A 6,012-nucleotide genomic window follows, 5' to 3' on the forward strand; every position below is an offset into this window, starting at 1 on the left:
GAGTAAGTGGTTCCTCATTTGGATGTCTAACTGAAATCACAAAGTTAACATATCCAACCTGAACTGTTGATCTACCGCCCCCCAAGACACACACACACACACACACACACACACACACACACACACACAAATTTGCACCACCTGTAGTCTCCTTTATCTCAGTTGATGGCAACTCCAACTTTCCAGTTCTTTAGGACTAAAGTCTTGGAGCCCATCCTTCACTCTTCCCTCTTCCCCATATCCATACCCAGTCCATTAAGAAATTTTGTTGGCTCTTCCTTCAGAATATACCCCTAATCCCACCATTTTCACCATTTCCAGCTCAATCGACATCATCTTTCATCTTGATTACCACAACAGCCTTCCAACAAGTCTCCCTGCTTTTACTTTTGACCTCCTACAATCTGTTCTCCCTGCGATGTCCAAAGGGATCCTTTAAAACTGTGAATCAAGTAGCATCACCCAAAACCCTAAACAACTCCCTTTTTTACTCAGATTAAAGCCAAAGTTCTTAGAATGAATTTCTTTAGGAGCTTTGCTCTGGCTAGTCCCCCTTCCTGAAATATTCTTTGTCCAGTAATCTACTTAGCCAACTCTCTTACCTTTTCAAATTTCACAGCTCCATGAGAGTGACCTTGTCCACCCTTTTTAGTTTTTGTAACCTGTTACCCCTATCCCCATGCACTCCTAACCCCCATTATCCTATATGCTTTTTCTTTTTCTCACAGTCCTTATCACTTCTAATATAATATGTAATGTATTTATTATCTTTATTATTTAGTTTCTTGTCTCCCCCTGCTAGGCTGCAACTTCCACAAGGGATTATTTGATTCACTGGTCTACCCAGCTTAGAACACTAAATGTTGAATGGATGAATGAATGAATGAGTTATTATAGTCAATTGAAAGCTTCACTTACATTATCCAAATTTCCTATTGTTAACCTAAACAGAGGAATGAGTCACAGGCATCTTAATTCTAGGAACTGAATGAAAAAGGAAAACAAAAGTTTCCCTATGGTCTGACCCTGGGGAGAGGGAAGAAGCCACTAATCTTTTAACATTTTAATGTATTTTCTTATTGTCCTGAAGTTTTAAATGAATTATCAGATTTTTTAAAATTAATTTTTTATTTACTTTGAGAGAGAGAGCAAGGGTTGGAGCAGAGATAGAGACAGAGAGAATCCCAAGAATCTGACAGTGTAGAGCCCAACATGGGGCTCAACTCATGAACCATGAGATCATGACTTGAGCTGAAACCAAGAATCAGACGTTTAACCGACTGAGCCACCCAGGCACCCCAAGTTATCAGATTTTTAAAAATTTGTTTATATGTATGTGTCCTTTCAGGCCTTTTCTATCACAAAGATTATAAACATATTCTTTATACTTGTTCTCACACTTAAATAACTTAGTTTCGCTTTATTTTTTAAGTTTAGATCAGGTCTTTAACCCATCTGGAATTTATGCTTGTGATTCGTGAGAAGTAGGGAGCTGACATCACTTCTTGCAAATGATTAGCCAATTGATCCCAAATCATACATATACAAAAGAACCCAGCCATTCATCACTGGTCTGAATGTCACCTTACTATAAAGTTTATTCTTGAATTTTTTGTTCCTTCAATCTATTTGTCTATTCTGGCACAAATATCAAACTAATCACTGTGACTTTACATTATATTTTGATTATCTTGGGGTTATCTCTGTTCTTAACATTACAAGTCACTATTTATTACTATTTTTAGCCTGAATCAAACACATTTCCATTAATGTGACATTTTTGAATATTTACTATGTGTTGTGCACTGGAAATAAAAATATGTTGGCTGGACTCAATTGTGCAAATTTAAATTCAGTGGATTGTGGTCTAAACTCTGCTTTTTCAGTTGAGTTTTTTTGGGGGGAAGGGAAGATGATGGCAAAGTTGTTTTTTTCCTCTTAAGTATTGCTTAAGTTGCTGATGTATCCATACATAAGAAAGATTGGTTTTGCTAACTTTTTCTGAAATAGTAAGTCTATATATGAATCAGATGTTGAGAGGTTCTAATGAAAAGCCTAAAAATGTGGACAAAGGCTAGGGAATGAGAAAAACAAGATGTAGTGTAATATCCTAAATTTATAGTTTGTTTTCTAGCCTTAGACTGCCATTTAGGTGACAAGTGACTTCATGAATAAATATTAGGGCAAGGTTTTTCCTCTCCCTTTATGAAACTTTGAGAGTTACACACCAAGTCATGCCCAGCGAAGCATCACCACATCCTAGCAAGATCCTGAGTGTATGTGCTCATGAGGACATTTAATTGCATGTTCCCACATCCTCAGATTAACCTTTTGGCAAAGTTAGCTCACTTCATTTGCAAAGGATATGGGGTAACCATGGTCCATTGTTGAGCAAAAGAGGATGAAGATCAGCTGGAAATTGCAATCAGGGAGAAGGTTTGGGTGTATTCTATAAAGCTAGGAGTAACACCAGGAAGTCTACCACATTTAACACAGGTTAAAAGAGTTGAATGTTAAAAACTCTTAAAGAGAAGGTCTTTAAAACTTTAATACTCCCCTACCACACATTAAGTAAATGAATTTTGACATACGTTTGTGCATGGTATACACAATAGTAATATTCGAATATAATTTATTTGAGTGTCATATCGGACCTTCATCTGGTGAGTATTTATTAAGCATTTACTATGTTGGGGATAGCGAGGTGAACTAGACAGACACAATTCCTTCCCTCAGCCAAGGAACTGCCCCTTCCCAACCAAGTGTGTTATGTCATTGACCAAGAAAGGTAAGTGAACAGTCTTTAAACTGTGGAATGACAGAAATGTTTTGTTTAATTACATAATTATCGACATCCAAGGAAATCTGTCTACTCTAAAGCTGATTATAAGTTTCATAACTTCTCTTTGTATTCACCCTCTTTAATTTTTTTAATGTTTATTTATTTTTGAGAGAGAGAGAGAGACAGAGCACGAGCAGGGGAAGGGCAGAGAGAGAGGGAGACAGAATTTGAAGCAGGCTCCAGGCTCTGAGCTGTCAGCACAGAACCTGATGCAGGGCTCAAACCCACAAACTGCAAGATCATGACCTGAGCTGAAGTCGGACACCTAACCAACTGAGACACTCAGGCACCCTCTTTAAATATCAAATCCGAACATGATTAGCCAGGACTCATGACCTACTTTGCCAGCCTAATACTATTTTATGTCCCTTTCATTACTGTAGTCAAAAAGCTGAGTTTAGTTTTAATGTCACACTAGACATTATTGGATGCTCCCTATGATTAAGAACTCCTCAGTGATTAGTTTTCTTATTCACCAGATTCTCCAAAGAGCATAGTCTTCTCTCCCATAGGGAAAGAGTGGTTGGCTACATTTGGGGCTGCCATATGAGAGTGTTTTCTAAAATATGTCATATGGGATGGGTCCCAGAGTAGGCATGGGTTGTTCAAGGCTGGGTTTGGGATCACAAATACATATAGAATAAACCAGGACTTCAAGGTCTGAGATCACAGAAAGAGAAGAAGAAAGCAATGTCTGGGCACTGAAATATATCTGTTACATGTCAACTTCCTAACATCACTAAGGAGGATTAAATCTGCAGAAAGATGAAAAATGGGCAGTGGTAAAATCCAGAAAGCACACAAAGAAGTGACAGCACTGGCCTTTGAAGAACATATCCTAGAAGAGTTGTTCTTAACCTTGTTTTCATATCCTCACTGGTATGATACACTGTTTTTGAGACCCTGGTAGAGATTGAAATTGTTGGGGCACCCAGGTGACTCAGTCGGTTAAGCATCCGACTTCGGCTCATATCATGATATCCTGGTTCATGATTTCGAGCCCTGCATAGGCTCTGTGCTGACAGCTCAGAGCCTGGAGCCTGCTTAGGATTCTGTGTCTCCCTCACTCTCTACCCCTTGCCCACTCACACTGTGTCTCTCTCTCTCTTTCTCTCAAAGATAAATAAACATTAAAAAAATAAAAATAAAGAAAATAAGAAATTGTCTTCCTTCCTTAACTGGTTTTCCTAGTTAAAAGTTTAAAAAGTACTTGTATGCCTCTCAGTTGGTTAAACGTCTGACCCTTGATTTTGGCTCATGTCATGGTCTCACAGTTCATGGGTTCAAGGCCTCGCACTGGGTTCCGTGCTGACAGGGTGGAGCCTGCTACGGATTCTGTCTCCCTCTCTCTCTGCCCCTCCACCACTGTACTCTCTAAATAAACAAACAAGTACGTAAGTAAGTAAGTACAATCACTAAATGAAGAAAAAGGCTTTCATTAACTTTCATGACTACACCAGGCTCCAAACCAGAATTTTAGAACACAAATATTCGGAGCTGAGTTGGAGAAGCAAAAATCACTCTCCAACTTCAGTTCTCAATCTGGCCCACATCTCTAACTGCTGCAGATTACTGTTATGAAACTGGGAATCCAGCACTAGTCCATACTGAGTGCTGCTCCAGAGGTACAGGGTAAATGTTGCTGACAAAACTTCTAAGTGTTCTAATGAGGAGAGCTTGAGAAGTGAGTAATTCCTTAACTGAGTATGATGCATTTATAGGGTTAAAGGTGGAGGGCATGTTTAATCTGGTAATCGCTTATAGAAAATGTGGGTAATTTCTCTGGGGAGAACAACCCCAATTACTCATAATGCACCATACTGGGCAGTGCTCAATAGGTGCCACTGCACTACAAATTTAGGTCTGGCATACATTCTCTTGATAATACACTCCCACCCCCTCCACTCCCCCCCCCCCAAAGGTAATGAAATAATAATGGTTGATGGCACCATCTGAGAGGTAGCATAATGGAAGGTGTTACCTGGGCTTTGGAGTCATTTCTAGGTTAGAATTCTAGAACTAACTACTACATAGCTGAGAACACTCATTTCACCAATGTTCTGCTTTGATCTGCTCCTGAAAGTTGGGGAGAGCCTGTGGTGAACTTAGAAACAAGAAATACAGAGCAACCTTTTCTCCTTCTGATCATATTCCTCCCAGTTATCTAGTATCTGGCCCACCCATAGCTTTGCCAGATGCCTAGTTTTAAGCCCTTTGTTTCCCAGGGTTCACTCATGTCTATACCTGATAACGTCCCCAGAAAGGGCTCTTGTAGTTTCAGGGAAGTTGCCTCTCTTCTCCTGGGAGCCTTTATCTAACAGAACCAACATCTTTGCACCTAGATTTGTGTTTACTACTCAGTTTTTTTTTAAATATTAAAAACCATTCACTTTCATTTATATGCAAACTTGTTAATAAAAATATTTAGGGAGAAGGGATTCTCTGTCATACTAAGTCCAGCAAGATGCTAACATTGATAGTACTTCTAAAATTTAGGTACTTATAGAATCTCAAGATATTAAGGTTTCAAGGATTGAGGACTAACAAGAAATACTAAAGTGGTAATTTCGTATCAACAAAGCCAATACCTTATATGAATTTCACAAGGTATACACAATTCAGATGATGAATCAAGGCTCAAATTTCAAGGATGAATACCTAAAACATTTCATTAACTTCACAAAGCTCAACAGGAAAAATGGCCCATTTAAAGAGGATAATTGAGAAGAATTTAATGAAGATACTAATTAAAAAAGGGTGAGCAGGATTAAGGGAAACCAAATCAGGATGGTGAAATACCTCAGAAATGTCCCAATCTTTCTGCAATGATGGTAATGTTAGACATCTACATTGCCTAATAACCATGGATATTAGCCTCATGAAGCTGGCTATTGAGCACTTAAACTTGATTAATGCAACTAAGCCACAGAATTCATTTTACTTAATCTCAATTAATTAAACTTTAAATAGCCACATGTGACTAATGGTTGCTATACTGGACAGTGCAGCTAAGGTCTAACAAAGAACCATTACAATTCTTAGGCCTAGAGAGGTAAGAAGGAACAATTACTGGAACCTGGAGTAATGCAGAATTAGAGCTTATAGAAGAGAACTACATGATAGTAGTCATGTGGACTTTGACAGAAGAATGCAGCCACTGATAACTTACA

Source organism: Panthera uncia (genome assembly GCF_023721935.1).
Source record: "Panthera uncia isolate 11264 chromosome B3 unlocalized genomic scaffold, Puncia_PCG_1.0 HiC_scaffold_1, whole genome shotgun sequence".
NCBI classification, from domain to species: Eukaryota; Metazoa; Chordata; class Mammalia; order Carnivora; family Felidae; genus Panthera; species Panthera uncia.